General features: G+C 42.4%; 1 long non-coding RNA gene across 1 annotated transcript; it reads right to left on the bottom strand.

The window, feature by feature from the left end:
- Positions 1–7879: 7879 nt before the first annotated feature.
- Positions 7880–17454, bottom strand: LOC121075434. Its single transcript, XR_005822963.1, has 8 exons — positions 17303–17454; positions 16871–16959; positions 15294–15440; positions 14952–15188; positions 14353–14547; positions 13942–14044; positions 12301–12906; positions 7880–8088 (listed from the first exon to the last, which is right to left on the bottom strand). It is a non-coding gene; the product is annotated as an uncharacterized LOC121075434 (long non-coding RNA).
- Between the last annotated feature and the right edge of the window lie 535 nt (positions 17455–17989).

Below are 17989 nucleotides of genomic sequence, written 5' to 3'. Positions count from 1 at the left end.
ATTTCGGTTTGTGTCGTGGTGGGCACCACTGTGTCCTCATCCCTTCTTCTGCACCACTCTCATTTTGGGCAGTATTGCATCGCTTTCCCCTTTAGAGAAACCAGCATATCCCCAATCCACGAACCCCAAGTTCACTTCTTTCTATGGCCAGAATTACCTCCTTCATCAACAAATTGCTTTCTATCATACAGAAACCAGGCAGCACCTCTCACTCACTCTTTCATCATGTGCCAAGATATTTCCAACCCCAATCTTTAGACCGTTGCTGTTCCTCCATCATGTAGAATTGAGGCTATAACATAAGCCCCACTACTAACAAAACCCAACTGCTTATGAACTATATTTCACGATACTGCCTGACGCCCAGATTTCTCCACCTGCTGTTTTCCTGGTCAGATGCTGCTGCCAGACAGCTTTTAATGTCTGACCTCTGCCTACTGTGCTTTAGAACAGCCCTCTCCTTAAACCATTTTTTTTTTTTTCCCCTAAGCGTTTTACTGCTTAATTATCTCTGAGATTCCTCTTCCACTGTAAAATCTGGAGACCAAAATAGATTGAAAAGGCTCAGCATTTCCAAAGGTATCACATGAACCTCACTCTCTTAAAAACTAGGTTGAAATCAGAGCCAGGGTGTGTGATTTGTGGTTGCACAGGAATGTGGAGAGCAACGGGGGCAATTCCCTCATTAGGAAGTGTAGGTGGGTGCAGAAAAGCTCTCACCTCAGAGTGCCTTAAAAAGAAACAGGGACACACAGCAAGTCATGCCAGTCCAAATCCAAATCTGGCCCAAGCAAGCATGAACTGCCAAAAGGGGAGAACTATATGCTAGCTCCTTACTGGCTGGGGTGAGAGAGAGACCTGTACGCCTGGAAAGACAAACCTGCCCGCTCCCCCACTCTGCTCCACACAGCAATTCTGAGAAATTATGTGTGATAAATGACTTGTTTTCTTTGTGCTGGTGTTCAGGTGTCACTGAAGTAGGTGAGTGGGGAATTACAGCCTGTGCTGCTGCTGTTATTATTATTATTTGACAGTAATTCCTCTAAGTTTCTTCCCTGGAGGAAGACGTGACTAGCTGCTCTCCTGCTCCCAAGGTCATCCCACCAGAAAAATATTAGCTATTTGCTTCTATTAGTTTCAATTATCAAGGCGCAGCAAACCAAATAACAGTCAATTTACAGTGTTTCATGGCTTACCTGAAGTGCAGGACTGGAGCCCCTACCCCAAGGCAGGAGGAAGGAGGAACGACAAGACAAAACCTCCAGAAACCCCACCAGGAGCGGGGCAGGGGACCTCCCCCTTTGGGTCCTGCTCCCCAGGCTGGGAAAAGTCTCCTGCTCTTCCAGTTTTCTGTTTTGTTTACTTTCCTGTTAAAAAAAAAGGGGGGGGGGGGGGGGGGGGGTGTGCATCTCAACATACTCAGGGGCTAAGTGGATTAATTCCTAATACAATTATCACTCTTTTGGCCTCCTTCATTGTCCAAAGAAGGTGTGAAATAAGTCATTTTCCACAGTTCTACAGGTACGATATACAAAATCCTGAGAGCTGTGGTGCATTCCCATGCTACTGCTCCCTCTCTGCTGCATTATTTAAATCCTTTCTGACTCGCATTGTAATACAACATCTGTCCCCTTTGCCTAGTCATGTAGTAGTGGGTGGTGTGCTATTTGTTTAAAAGGCAAGGGATATTTCATTTCAGAGTACAAGCAGTGACTATCAGATACGCTTAGATGAACGGTCCCACGGCCACCAGCACTGCCCAGCCCACACGCAGAACCCAAATTTGGTGAAGGAAGAGCACGTTGGCTGTCTCAGTATTTGCAATAAAATGGTGCAAACCAGCAGTGTCGTCAAGTGAGTCTGCCTTCCCATTTCGCACACTAAAGAAGCGTGCGTTAGCTGCTCAATGCCAGCAGCGTACTGCAAGAAAGACTGTATCTATTGCAAATTCTCTCCTGCGAAGAGCTCTGTGAATATGTTATTCAAAAAGAAACATATTTGGGAAGAGTTGCTTCCTTTTACACAGTTTCTATGAGCTGACACAATTGCAAATAGAGTAAGGCATCTGAATATAAATTAATATAAGTATTAAATCAATTGCAGTCTCCCTTTTGACTTTTTAGTGAAGGCCATTTTGCTTTTAGCTAATGGGTATTAAAAACCAAGCAGAAAATTCCTAGTCACACAGAAAGCATTACTTTGTCTTCAGCAAGTCATCCACTGAAAGGTCAGTGGCTGAGCACGCTGCGGGGGGCACTGCAAGACTCAAGAGTTTCCACCAAACGCTGCCTTTTGCAACATCAACTCATCCTGAATGGATTAAATTATATGAAAATGAACAGATTAAATTATATGAAAAGCTCACTGTGGGAGACATCTGTTTAGTCTTCACAAAGCCAACAGAAATGACATGAAATTGCATGGCACAGAGGCACCAAACTTTAGGTGAAGGTCAGCACCGACCTCATTGCTACATGGTTTGGGAGGTCACATCTTGGAAGGAAGGGCTGGTTTGAGGTTGCTTCTCCCTGCTCTGCTGAATGGTGATTTCACCGTGTCTGTGCTCTGCTGAAATCTCTGAAATGAAGTCAGCAGAGACAGCAGAAGTCAGAAGGTGCTGGTCTGCGTTACAGCCACAGCAAGTGCCACAGAGGCATGGTGTTTATGATAAGCTGGCAAAGGTTACAAATCCCCCAAATGCAGCGATGCGGTGCCAAGGTTTAAATGGCTCTTCTGAACATTTCACTGCTGAGCTCTGGCACGTCCATGAGCTGCGTGAGGTTCCTGGTGGCAACGAAGAAACCCAATGAAATCATATCACCACCTAGCAGCACGCCTTTCTCCGAGCCATAACTTGGGATTTACAAAAAAAGTCATTAAAAGTGCAGCTTACGTTGAAAACATAGGTGAAAGGGAGGTGATAGTGAAGCACTCCACCTACTTTGTGCGGTTCTGAAAATCTGACTCCTGAGAAATTATCCAGCTTGGTAATTTTCCAAGGCAAAGAGGAAAGTCTTACGGATAAGTCTGGAGATTTCCTCTCTTGAGCACTTTGGCAATCATCTCTTTCAGATGTAGTATCTGGAGCATTCTGTCAAAACAAATTTGTAAGTCAGAGTTAATTATACTGAACACAAGGACAAATAACCAGTAATAAAGAGAGGTTTCTGCGTACAGAGAGGGCAGGTGTACTGCCCTCTCAGTTTGTCTGGTTGAATGTAAATATTGTGGTGGGGTCTCAGAGGTGCTCAAGATCAGGTAGCTGATAAATTGTTTATCAAACAATGAGACTTTCTGTTTTAGCACTGAAGGTATTCTCATCAAAAAACTAAAATCAGGCTTTTAGCCTCATTTATCCACTCCCTGTTTAGGCATTTTCAATTTTTTTTTTGTCAAGTTTGTTTTCATTTTATTGTTAACAATACCAGTTTTCAGTAATGCTGCCCTCCAGATAGCTTTCAGTTGGCTGTGTAACTGCACACTATTGCTAGTGTGTTTCTACCACTCCCACTGCCGATATCACGGCATTCGTTATCCAGTTTGCAACAGCAAAATTGAGTTTCAACTGCTCCCATCGCAAGTCATAGATTAGAATAGGTAAAACTTTTTAATGCACTAGGAACACCTCTGGGAATTTGAGGCAAACTTAAGAGAGGAAACATTTACATTATTCTTCTAGGCAAAAAGAGTGTGCAAATAGCAAGATTTATTTGCTTACCCACAAATTACCAAAGAAAATGAGAAATAGCCCAAACTGTCAGCAAACTGAAATGTCCTGTGTCCAAGGGAAAGGCAAAATCACAGGGAACAAGCCTGACCTGCCAGCTGATGAGCTTCAATACAATTTTTTAAATTTCTAAACCTGTTAATTCATGTGTTCTTTGCACAATGGAAAAATATAATGAAGGAGGTATTCCTAAAGTGACTTTTCTGTAAATATTATTCAGATTATCTGTAGTCTAAGAGACGTAATAGATATGAATTACAGCTCCTAGTATTAAAATACCAAAACAAATTATTAGCGTATAAAAATTGATATGATCTATTCAGCTGCGTTACTGTGAAATATGATACATAACACAGTGCACCTATCTTGAATCATAAAACTTGTCAAAGGTACCAAAAGTTTATTGCCTGGGAAGATTCATGCAGCACCACTTGATTTAGGTCTGAACAGCCTTTCAGAATTCTTGCAGGCACGCAAACGTTTCAGAAGATTTATTTAAATACCAAGAAAAAGAGAAAAGATGAAAAACAAGACTTTTCTTCTAATCAGATGAAATAGGAATTGTTTCAAAACTCTCTAAGGACCTTCTTTTTCATTTCTGTCCTGCAATTGTATACTACAAGTCCTTCCACATGAATTAACATAGCAGTTATTTATTAACACAGCAAAGTATTTTTTCATGACAGTAATGTCAGGCAGCACACGCATTATACACAAACGATGCAATTACACATATTTGTTCCACTGTCTGTGCAATACGGAGCTGCCAAGCATGGGATGCCTCCTGCTCACGGCTGCTGCAGCTCGAATGGCTGCTTCTTGCAGCCCTGACCTCTGCTGCCAGACAAGGCATGCTGGTTTTCCCAGACCTGCTTCCACCTGCTCTCCTACAGCAGTGGCTAGATGCAGTAGCTTGGAAAAAAAAAAAAAAAAAAAGCCCAATTTCTTTCATTAATGCAGTCCTGATTGAGTTTTTGCTGAGTGAATGAGGAAGGGCCTAAGGAAAGTTACAACAGGAAAACCTGATGCAACTAAAACGTGAAACAGAGAAAAGCAGCAGCAAACAGAACGGGCCGTAGTAGCAATGTAATCTCTATGCAATATAACCCCAACTTGGTCCACAGCTGCCTCAGCCTGGGAATTGCCTTCCATCCTCGTAACTTTCAGCCACTTCCCAGACAAACCAAAAGTCAAGCTGTTATTCTTAAATAACTTTCCCTAGCATATTCTCCAAATATGCTATTCCAGCTTCTCCTAGGTATAGGCATGTTTCCAAATACTGAAGCCCCGTGCATTTCAAGTGGGATTTGCACTACAGCACCTGCCTTTTCCTGCAACGATTAAAAAGATTAACTTCAAATGCCAGTAACTGCATTGAAAAGCAATGAAGGCTCAACTCTTAATTACAAAGAGAAACATAAAAACGCGGCAATTAACCTTTATCCATGCTAACAGCCAAAAGGCACGGCTGGAGGGTTCTCTGTTTATTCCTGAGAAAGAAAATCTTTGGTATCTGCAGTGAAATTTTCCCTTGATGCTGAGCCTGACTAAGAAAAGGATTGGTATACCATTGATTTTATTGCCATATAAAATGCCGTTCATAAAAACGGCAAGTTAGAGGTTAGAGAAATTCCAAGCTTAATAATATCTTAGTTTTGTCTGTTTGAAGTGTGGACACAGAATGCAGAAGAGACAGAACATCAACACCACTCTCAGCTGCAGCCATTTCCGCCAGACCAGTGGAACCCCACAGGTACAGATGGAAGCCAGTGTCAGGCTTCAAAGCACACGTGTCTCCTGACACACAGGTTTATTTAGACAGCCAACAGAGGAAACGATCTTTATCACTTATTTTGAAGGGGGTAAAATTCAGGCATAATAACTTCAAATGACAAGTTAAAATAAAGTGCTTACAAGAATGTTCCATGGAAGCCAGCTTCCATGAATAACTTGGAAACTATCAGTACTTATTTCAAGCTGTTGAAGCCCACAGGCTGGAGCAGGCTGGCATGGACAGCCCAAGGCAGCCGGTCGGGCTGCGACCCAGCTAACAAGTCACTAAATCAAGCCTGTGGAGAAGTACTGGAGAATGATGTGAAGCTAATTCAAGTGCTTTCAAGAAGGTAAACTGTATTAAGTAGGAAAAATCCCCATCTGGTCAGTCCAGGAAAAATTTTGAAAACCTTTCAATGCTTGCCATGAATGGCAACAATTATCCTATAGACTGCACAGTTACAGAAGTCTTTAAAATCACCAGAAGTCCATATGACAGCTCAAACTAATATTGCTATCTTTGTGTTAGAACTGTAAAGTGGGATACGGCATCACAAAAGGTATAGATTTGAATATAGTAAGAAGAGAATCTCTGAACAGACACCGCTTTGACATTCTCCTACAATAACGTTACATTATTACAGAAAACTAGGACAAACCTCCACCAGGAGATATTCACCACAGCACGAGAAATACCTCAGGGGGATCACAGATTTTATTTCAGGTGGTTAGGTCCTCCGCTTTTATCACACACAATAAAACCACTGAGACTGCTGGAGATGACAGCAGCCGGTGCCCACTACTACGCCTGTCCTCTCCTGCTTCAACCTGACGTGAGCTGCCAAAGGACGCCTTCATCTTTGAGGAAATTCTCAGCAAGTTTAATCACAGAGTTTTGGTCTGGGGCCAGTTCTGTTCTTTCAGGCAAGAAACTTTAGCACCAAGCATATGGCAGATTCTATCTCCCCCTGGATCAATATGTTAGCCTATCATTTACAGGAGCGATGTGTATCCAACCTGTCTCCTCGGTTTGTCACAGAAGTCCTCTTTTCTCAGTTGCAGCACACTGCTAGTCATCTGTGTCTCCACACTAAAACAAACCCTTGCAATGATCTGATAAAGGTGCAGGAGCACAATTCTTGACAGTTTTCAAAGGACAGTGAAATTTCATCAGTACATAAGTATTTCAAGAGCCATTACAAAACATTTAATGCTCGGCTGCAAGGGACTTTTCTTTGGTCAGTCTACTCTTTTGAAAAAAAGCCATATTTCAGGAATGCTTTAATACCAATTAATACTTCTGGGAACTGCAGTGCAAGGAGATATGTCACCATGTCTCACTCTTACTCTTGCTTGAGTTCAGTACACAAAGGCACGGTGCTTTGCAGCAACGAAGCATGGCGGTTGCTCCATCATGTCAGGAAAACATTCTTCTGAGGAGCCTGCAAATAATAAGATGACATTCATGTATCTTGGGAGAAACAACGGCATCACGAAGTCCAGACCAACTTCCCAATGTCTTCTGGAAACTCCCAGAGATCTCATAATGGGCACTTTTTTTAAAACTCGTTTCATTTCAATTATAGTATCATGCTTGTCACGAGATAAGATAATCTGCTGCTCTGGCCTCACTGTGCATTGATATGAGGCTACTGCAGATGACAGGGCCACATATGCACATTTAAGTCAAGCTGTGGTTCAAATTTTTGCAGGCTTATTTTACACACAGAGCAGTTCCTGTACTCCACAATACCATGGTGCTTGTGTTGCTTTAAGGACACGGTTGTTTATCACAAAATGAGAACATATTGACGTAGTAGGGCTTTCTAGATCAAAATTAACTACATGAAGATCTTTGAGGTCATGGAGTGTGCTATAAGTAAATACAAATAGTATATAAGTAAATGCAAAGAATTTCAGTTATTAATATAAATAGGTTTAGCATTATTTTGACCACCCTCCACCCCCTTCCCTTTTCTATTCATCTTTGTGGTACTTCCTTAAGAAAATGTAAATGTACTTCTCTTTTTGCAGCTTAATCTCCATATGTTTATCAGCTGTAATTACAGCTTGGTCGCAGTAATTAAAATACACGACACCTACTTGTTAATGTATGCAAGAAAAGTAATTTTCTCTGTCGTCATTTCAAAACATTTGTTCAAGTTGTAGCCACAAAGAATACACACATGTTAATGTATTAGGTGCCAAAAAAACCCCTCTGTATGACTCAAGAGAAGCAAGTGCCAGCTTGCTCCAGCAATGAATTTTGTGGATAAAACAAAAATCTGTCACAATAAAAGGCAACATTTGTTCTTTCCTAATACGCAGTAAATTGCAATATGATGAATACTACCTTTTCCTTTACACCAAGGGTGCATCCTTTTTGTTGTCAGGGACACAATGCAGACCAGGGCTCTTCACTGCCAGACCAAGGGGCTGATCCTGAACCCCTGTGACAGTCAGCAGCGGCAGGAGCAGAGGGGCAGGAACAGCCAAGGGAAGGAGAAGAACGAGAACTTCTTGCTGCATATTTTTCTTGCCCTTACAACAACCACAAAGATACCCCTGGACTGACATTTCATAGAAGGCTAGTCAAAATGAAGACGAGAAAAGCTTTTGAGTAAGTTAATGAAGCAATTAACATAAACTCTTTGAAGGAGGCAAGATAAAACCTAAATAAATCATAGCGTAAACATACTCCCCAATTTGTTCGTGTAGCACCAGACCATATTTACCAGAGAGAACTGAAAATAAGGTCAACTTTAAAGCAAAGATTTAAGAAACAGAACGAAAGGATCTTTGTAATTTGGCTGTGCTCAGGAGGCTTTATTTGTTGACACAAACGTAGCCCGGTTTTTCTGCCACACACAACAATCATTACTCATCCACCGGGTCACGCCGCGTTTTCCATCCTTATAGGCAGAGCCTTCGAGTTATTGATTCCATGAATCAAAGCGCCCGGGCAGTGCGGGCTGCCCCGTGTGCCAGCGGGGACGCAGACGGATGGATCTGCTCCTGCGGGCTCCTCAGGGGATGGAGAGACCAGGAAACTGGGGAATGTTAAGTATTTTTCTAAATGGCTGTCAAGTCACTTCCAAGGTACAAGTAATGAAGCCAGGTCTGTCTATATATATATATATTTTTTTTTTTTCATTGAGCCAGAAGGCTGTTGAATTCGAGCCTGAAGATATGTGAAAGCTCAGCAAACTTTGTGGGTATGTGGTTTAAAATCCCCTCAGAACAGAACAAATGCTTACCAGTTATGCTGTACAGTGTCTTGTCCTCCCCTGATCTCTGGTCTCAAGCTGTGCTTATTTCAAACGAATAATGCCACAACATGAGGTGTAGAAATCAAACTTTTCTGAAATCATACGTTTTGCGTCATCCATTAATTTGGCTCTGACAAATCTGGAGTACTTAATCTTACACAAAAAAGACTTTGCCCCCTGGCCCCTGCCTGCCCTGTGTAAGAGAACAGGACGTGCAGAGAATTAACATGAACAGCAAACTAACAATCCAAGACCGGTGCAACTTCACACGTTTATCTAACGGGTCCAATTACACCTTCCTCTAGTGAAGGTGTCCCTGCCCACGGCCAGGGGGCTGGAACTAAATGATCTTTCAGCTCCCTTCCAAGTCAAACCACTCTGATTCTGTGCTTAATTAGATAGGCTCAGCTAGCACTTCCAAGGGTGGCCAGACAGCTAGATACGTCCACACCAACAGGAAAAGAAGTCAAGCCCCCCATATTTGAGACTCTATGACCGATACAGCAACAGAAGCTTACTTCCCATGTATGTTTATAGCACTAATGCCAGTTACTGAAAGTTTATGTGGAAGGGCGACAGACCGCCAATTTAGTGAGAAAAGCACAGGTTATCACACACCATCCATCTGACAAAAAGGCCAGTCCTTAACAAGAGAAAGAATCTGCAGCTTTGATCAGCGAGGAGTCATGTGTAATGTAACAGGGCTGTGGCTAATAGCAACATGAAATGATTTACTCTGCTTTAATGGAGACACGGTCCTCTCCCTTTCCTCAGAGTATCAGAAGAGCCCGCAGCAAACGGTGGTGCCTGCTTGGGGCACACACTATGCATCCTCCAGCCCTGCTCAGGGGCACCTCAAGGCTTCACCTGGAGCCACAGGGATGGGCAGAGCAAGCGCTGCTGGCAGCACCCCCCTCACTGCTCCCCCAGGCATGTTTCCCAGAGGTGTGGGAGCATCGCACCTCGCCTAAAACAGTCCAAAGAACAAACTGAGCTCCTAACCCTTCCACCGAGTGACACACCTTCCTTCTCTTCCCCCGGCACTGCAACCAGCAGCATGACTCTTGTGAAGGTTTTCTTGCATTATTTTAACTGACATATAGATACCTCTCCTGCTTTGATTTAGGGACAACGGCTGGAGCTGCGCGAGGCAGAGATGGATGTGGATGCATGGAGCCGGTGGCTCTCCCACGTGCCGCCTGACTGCAGTGAGCTTGAGCAACACAATATATTTTGACAGCTCTCACAAACTTGTACCTTAAGGAGCTTACAAGAAAATGGCTGTTCCTTTACAACAGAAAACACGTTATCTGAAAGGATAAATCCCATTAGGCAAATAAATATGCTTCATTTCAATGGTAAAAACAGATTTCCGTTTTTTTTTTTTTTTCACTCTTTTCTTTTTATAGCCTCTTCTTCATCTTTTCCTTCGTTCTTTGGACACTCCCAGGAAGGAAATAAAGTCTGCATTTCCCCAAGTACTAAAGTTAAGTAGGTAAAGACATGGACTTAAGGAGAGGGATGGTGCAGTCTTGCGGCTATGAAGCAGAAATGTTCTATAATGCAGAAATGCACAGCAACTAGTTCAAACACTGGGGACAGAGGAAAAGACTGAAGGTCTGTGAGTGCTGTGGCTGAAACTAAGACCACAGGTATATAATCAAACCCCAAGAATGTACTTACTACCTCCTACAATGAATGCAAACAAAGCAGGTAAGCACCTGCTGCTCGTGAAATATCTGTTGGGAAATTGATCAAAAGTAGTTTCAGTTAGGGGAGGAAAAAGCCTGAGTTCTACATCCGTGTTACTGGGACCGTGCCTCTGTGCAATGGGGGTACAGCTCCGCCCAAGCTCCCCCAGAGCACTTTGAGGAAGGGGGCACGGGGAGGATGCCCCGGGGCAGCTCGGATCCCCCTGCACAGCCCCGCAGCTCAGACAGGTCCCACCCTGCCTTCGGCTGCCCCAGGACAGGGCTGATCCCGCTGGGGCCGATGCTTCGGCACAGTGGTTTCTGCCATCCGCACGCACACACCATCTCTGCTCAGTTGGTCTGGCTCGTTTGTTTTTTCTAAGCGAACAGCAGGGTTTAATGACTGAACTCGAGGCTGTGCAAGTCTAACTGAAATAGACTTGCAGATAACTAACCAGCTCCTTTCAAAGTGATCGTGGAAACAAAACTGTCCATCTGAGGAGGTGAACTCCCTGCAAAGAGGCTTTCATTAATGCTGCTCCCCTAGAGCTATGTCATCTAGGCTTTGAATGACACTAACAGGCGCTTGGTCTGAGTACAGAAATGGGCCAGCAGGAAGAGCATTAGCAGCTGAACTTTATTTAGGTTCATCAGTGGATTTTTTATTTCACGTATTTTAGTTTTAAAAGGAAGTACTGATAGTTAATACACACGTGTTATTACTTCTTCCAACACCTGAGGTGTTTAACATGTTTCAATAAAGTTTCTGGGTGGCTTTGGAGTCTATGTCACTGAAAACAGAGACACACCCTCTGCTCCGATGGTTTCTGGCTGAGCCATACCAAGGTCGGTGTCCCTTTTGCCTTGGAAACAGACTGTAGGAAGCAAACACCTACATAAACACTAATATTATTATACCACACTACGGTGGGTATTTCCACTGAAGACACAGAAGTCTGGTTTTCAATTCCCCTTGTAATGAGATACAGTTGAGATTGCTGCCGAGTACCTATTTAAATATATTCTAAGACTTATCAATGAAGTTACATTATCTCATGTTAATGTCCCATTAAAAGCACATAATTCACTCTTAACCCTTACAGTATTAAATGTTATAAGGAAAGCCACACGGTACATTTCTTGCTATTTGAGAATAAATTCAAGCCCTAGAACTCGCTATGCAACCTATATTTCAATAAATAGAGTTTTCACGCTACACTAACACCCAGCACGGTCAGAAAAAATAACCCTCATTTATTTTACCAGGGGGAAAAAAAACACAGACTGAAACTCACCCTAGCTCTATCATCGTTATATGCATTTTAGCAAATGTATTTGAAATGCTGTGCAAGTTCTTTACTCAGGGAACAGCATGATAGTCTCTCTTACTGATGGCTATGCAGCATCTCACCACAGGCACCAAGCTCCAAATACGAATTCTCTGACTCCATGAGGCTGCCTCCTTAATTACTTCACTAAAAATTTGATTCAGATTAAAACTCTTGTACAGCATTTTTTGTTTCTCTAAAAAGAAGAGAATTACACATTTCTGTTCACATCTTAAACACAAAACCTATGTGCACGTGCCCAGAGATTGAGAGCCACATCACCCTGTGGTCTTGCAAAGAATCATGAAAACTAAATCAGAGGGTCAGATGCTCTCGGTCTTTGGGAGTTAATCAGTACAATAACCACCAATGGCTACAAAAGCATTTTACTCCTGGACATTTCTTCTCTATTTCCTGGTTGATAACAAGGTATGTGTAAATGCTGCTATTCTTTGCCCTTTTAGTGAAATGTGTGCAATTTCTTGACCACAGAAGACAAAACATGTATTTACTATCGGTATGTTTGACCAGTTGTACCACTGTGACGTCTGTTAGGGCACCAGCTCTTGCACGAGTGGAATTCAGTTGTGAGAGTTGTGTACCAACCAGGAGAGACCCCAGCGAGCCCTCACCTCACCAGGATAACCAACAGCCAGATGTTTCAGACACTCTGACTGGTGAAACAGGAACAATTTGATTTCCTGGTCTAAAGAAAATGAGCCAAACCTGGCTTCTTCATATTCCACATAAGTATTCTAGTTAACTTCATTTTTTCAAAGAGCCAAGAAAAAAACAGCTCCCTGAAATTTAATGGGATCTTCTCCTGGAATTTTTCTTCCATATCCAGAATATTCAAGAGCATTAATTGACCACAGTAAGTGAATAATTTCAGAATGACTGGCACAGTATTCATTCTCAGACATACCGTTTTATTTCTGTGTAGTCCTGTGTGGAGCCGGGAGTTGGACTTGATGATCCTTGTGGGTCCCTTCCAACTCAGGATGTTCTGTGATTCCATGATACTTCCATTCCTCAAATATAATTCACCCAGTTGAAGCTATTACTCAGGCCCTGCAGTTATTTGCCTCATCCACAATAGATACAATCACAAGCAATGCCTGATCATACAGATAGGAAGCACACAATTTTCCTCTCATCTGTTCCTCAAACTTAGTAATTTTCTCTTTTATAACATTTTATGAAGAGGAAGGAAGATGATGAGTAGGGGAAAAAGAACAGATAACCGAGGAGATAATAGTAAAAAGAGTCAGAAAAGAGGTGATACATAATTTACTACAAACAACAGCAGCAGTACAAGGACTTCAGGTATTATATAGACGAAGCGTGAATAAAATCTACATTCTCAGTATGGACAATTTCTTGCATTTTGTGTTCTTTCTTTTTACTTGTCTCAGAATATATTTCTTAAAGATTCATTTCAGTAAAAGAAAAATATCTTCCTTCATACGGCATGTGCCTCTGGGTAAATGATATTGTCTGGCCATTTGATGCAACAGTCCAGCGTTTTTTTGGCAATACAAAAAGGAATAACATGACAAAGAAATGAGACAAATAAGAAGTGCTTAGCAAAAGTTAGCTTTCTTAATTAAAAGTTCTATACAATGTGCTATACTTTGACATGTGTATGAAATCACAGCAGCAAAAGACTAATTATTTTTGGTTCCTCTAGCATCACCTACAAGCTCTGACATACAATAATGTGAATTTACTTGAAATTGATATAGCACTATTTCACAGCCGTAGTATATCAGTAATAGAACTGTTAGTTGGTCTGCTCTTTTTAGAGAAAATTTTTACTCAGTGCTATAGTTTTCAACAGCTTCAGCCAGTTCTAACCCTCCACATGTGCTGGGGTGAGCTGCAGCTTTACCCAGAGACTCTTTCCATCACCAATTTATTCACAGCCATGTAGGGATTTGGGAGAGTTTGTATATTTCTTGGTATAAATGTTTAGGCAGAAAAAAAAAAAAAAAAAAAACAGTGAAACATATTTTGTCTTTCTAAACATGTTGTGGAACCTAAATACATCTAATATAATGAACTTTGTCTTATTCTGTGAACCCTTTTCCCTTAGTTTTATTATGAGCATATTGGCTAGGCTAACTTGTCTTTCCCAATAAATAGTTAATTACCATTTGTTGCAGCTGAAAACTGTCTCAAGGCTGGATCACATCCTCTCTTTAAAGATCTGTAGCCAACCACATCCACTTCTCCTCGTCCTTCTTCCTGTGTTTACTGCAAATGAGAGGCAACGTTACTTCTGACATTAAAAGGAAATAACTACGTTGCACACAGGACATGAGTATCCCACCTAAGCAGCTTGCATGGCTCATCCTGCTCATCTCTGCCCTTGCCTTCCCTTTGTGCTCGGGGGTTTTGTTTCAGCAAGCAGCACTTCTCCCCTCAGGGGCTGGCCCCAGGCACCACCTGCAACCCATACTTGCAGCAGTAAGGACTGGGAGGGTTTTAGGCTCTGGTGTAAGATGATTTTGTGTGAAAAAATAATGACAGAGCATGATAGGGTGTTGGTGAGGTCTCGTTACCCGTGACACCTGAGACAAATCTCCTTCAATCTTCAAACTCTAATAAATGCTTGTTGATGACAGTCTGCTACTGCTGCTCCCCAGCAACAAGCTTTAGGTTATCTGGTCAAATCCCCGTGGTGCCAAGGAGGAAGATCAGATGTCCTATCAGCTTCACAGTTCATAGAGGAGGTTTCATCCTTGTTGATACCTGCTCTATCAAAAAAAAAAAAATACTGAGGGTTACCCTATTAAGGATCTTACCAAAAAAGTCTTCTGCAGACTGAAAGTTGTAAGATCTGGATTCCCACCAGAAAGCTTTTTTTTAAATCATATTAAACCAGAAATTTACATTATGAGGAAAGTTTTCAGAACAGAGGCCTAAATTATCTTCTCTGAATGGCTTTCCAGTAGATCTGCCCAGCCTGAACTGCACCAGGAACTTACGAAGCTGAGCTCCCAGCTTAGAGGCATCCAGACCAATGGAGTGATGAGGCCTGGGAGCTCCTCCAGCTGCTCAAGGTGCAGGAAATGAAATCTGAAGCTAAATCAACCTCCAACAAAATTATGCAAACAATAGCTTGCTAAGAATTGTAAATAAATACAGATATTCTGCTTACCATTGCTGCATTAATTTCCACACTCCACAGACACCTAGCATGGCTATCCCTTTTGCTCTGAATAGCTGATCAGCAGATTAAAATACTTTCATTAGACTGTTTTTGTTTGGATGTTAACAATTGCGGCGATCTCCCAAGAACTGCAGCTGAAGAACAATGTCACAGAACCACGTGGGCAATTTCTCATCCTTGTGCAGCAAGACCACTTCCAACTTATCTGAATATTTCCTCAATTTCCTTGTTAAAAATACAAAATAAATAAAATTAAGAACGTTTGGTTGGTAAAATCATGTATACTGGCTGGGAAAGGAGAGGCAAGGGGAGGTGGGAAGAGGGAATCACCTGTGTTGCCTGCAACACCACAATGTTCTGCAGGGATTTCCCAGAGGGCCACTTCACTCATCCCCAACCGACTTCCCAAAGGAACACAGGGATTTCTGCAATTTGACGACTGGTGAGGGCCAAGACTTCTATCTGTAGTGTTTGAAACTGAAACAGCATAACAAAATGTTATTTCTTTGGGCAGTGAAAACAGTGAGTCATGCTTCAAAAAGTGAGTGAGAGAGGTGGAGTCAATCCACAGGACATGCTTCAGCCACCCGTGAAAACAGACATTAATGACCCAAAATGAAACCACAGGCAGACGCTACGGGAGTATTGGTGCAGCGCTGGGTTTTGCAATGCAGGTTCACGAGGACTTTTTTTAATCCCTCCTCCCCCCCATATTCTCACCAGACTTGCAGGGAGGTGTACATTCAAAAGGCAGGTTCACACTGCCTAAAGTTTTTGTTTCAAGCTTTAACTGTACAACACTAAGCCTCACTAAGTTTTAGTATATAGTTTTCCAATGAACTTGGCAGGTAAACATTGGGATGTTTCTATCTGCTCGTGAAAAAAAGATCTTCCACATGACTACAAGTTATGGATGTCAGAAAAAAACAAACCATAAAAACAAACATTTCCCAGAGAGAGCAAGCATCCTCTTTTTTAACACATGAAAAATTAACACAATCAAATTCCATTGTAAAATACACTTCAGAATTTGTTTTACTGGCTTTATTACCTAGACAACTGGGATATTTTTTTCTTTTCCTGAAGTAGAAGCACATATCTAAATGAGAGGAAAATTGATGATATATAGCTAGCAAGTGGTTATGAAAAATAAGGGGCCAAAATTTATCTCTATCATTACTATACAATGAAGCTCATGCTATAAAGAGATACTATAATGGAATAAATCAGAAACACTGGTAGCAATGATCATAATCCTTATTGTTTGTAGTAGCACCTAGAAATTAGGACTCAGGATCCCATTTTTCTCGGCATTGTAGGAAACACAGCAGAGGAAAGAGCTGGCAAGCTAATAACCCGTGTGACAGACAGGCTGCTACAGGAGGGAAAAAAGCAGCAGAGGCTGGGAGAGCAGGACAGGGAAATGAGAGAAGCAGCAGCTGCAGCTTGTCTCCACCTGGGCAGTGCCAGAGGGCAGAGCAGTGCGGCCATCGGAGCACAGCCAGATCTCAGAAGGGACACGGAGGTTAATGTAACAGCTCACAGAAATGATTGGGACTTCTTTCCTTTGCACAGGGGCAGTGTAACACACAAAGGGACTTGGAAAGGCAGGCGCAGAGGTGACAAAAAGTGCCCTTGTCAGCAGAGCAGCAGCATGGCACGGAGAAGAGGGTTTTCAGGCACTTCTGGACAGGAGGGGACAAGATGTGCCCGTCAGGGACATCCACCTCCAGCACACATCTATCGCACTTGAAAGGGAAGGAAATACATATGGTCTGGATGAGGACCAAAATAGCCTGGAGCAATTCCTGTTGGGTAGAGCTGAGGGACTGTTAAACCTCGCAGGAAAGGTAAGAGTAAGGGGGAATGCCAGAAAGAGCATCTGGTGCGTCGTTGTGTGCAGTTACCTGGGGCAGTCCAGCTGGGGGAGAGTCAAAGGAAGGGATTACAGCTCCTGAGGAACGAGCCGGCTGCAGCAAGACGGGCCCTGGGCTGACTGCAAAGGAGCAAGATTTAATTAGTATTTCTGAGATGAAAAAGACTACAGGACAAGTCCTGACCTCACTGCTCCCCTATTAACGTTGATCAACAATTGTTAAATGTCGAGGAACCCATTCTTTTCAAATGTTATTCCTATGTCATGATTCATTCATATACTCAAATTGAGTTAGAAAATAAGTTAAATATCAGGATAAGCGGTCCTACTGCACGGCAATATAGAACGTTCTTCGTCGTGGGTCATCTTTAAACGAATTACAGGTCTTTTTTTTTTTTTATACGTGTGCTTCTTGGAGAAGATGTAGCTACTGGTGATGGCTGAGAAGCATGAGCAGCATTACCTGCAGGGTGCCCGGCCCCGGGCAGCTCCTCAGCCCCCTGTGCTCCCCGCTCCTGCCTCAGGAAGGCATAGCCACAGGCATGGCACCCACAGGGCAGCACTCCCCGAGTCCGCTGTGCACGCAGCAAGCATCCTCAGGGAATGGGAAGCTAGGAGAACAGGCCTGGTGACAGAAATAAATAAAATAAATAAATAAATAAAAACAAAAATAAACAATAAAGCTGTCCTGCCACCCACCCTGCAAAAGCATCCCGCCCAGCGGCACCAGGAAGGACTGAGGTCCCAGTGCCATCAACGGGATTATTCTTGGTGTGAAACTCACTGGCAGCTACAATCCATGAGGGCTGTACTAGGGAACTGAAAACCACTGAATTAAATCCTAGTTATAGTTTAGCCCAGCTCAGCCTCAGCTAAAGAAAACTATTTAATTTTTAACTATTCCACATTATGTATTTTATATATTTAAATCCATGGAAGTGTTTACTTATATATTTATATTTCATGGACTATAAAACAATAATAACAAACTCCAAATTAGTCATTTCCTTTTAGATAATAAAGTCACAAAGAAAAATTTGTGGCTTCCAATTGTGCCAACCAGTGTTTGAAACGACATGAAAATCTCTTCAGCAGTCATTACTGCCTAATTGTTTTGGAAAGCTGCAAGAGAATCATCATAGCTGCTTTG

Source organism: Cygnus olor, chromosome 10 (assembly GCF_009769625.2).
Source record: "Cygnus olor isolate bCygOlo1 chromosome 10, bCygOlo1.pri.v2, whole genome shotgun sequence".
Taxonomy (NCBI): domain Eukaryota; kingdom Metazoa; phylum Chordata; class Aves; order Anseriformes; family Anatidae; genus Cygnus; species Cygnus olor.
This window is presented reverse-complemented; position numbering and strand designations above follow the sequence as displayed.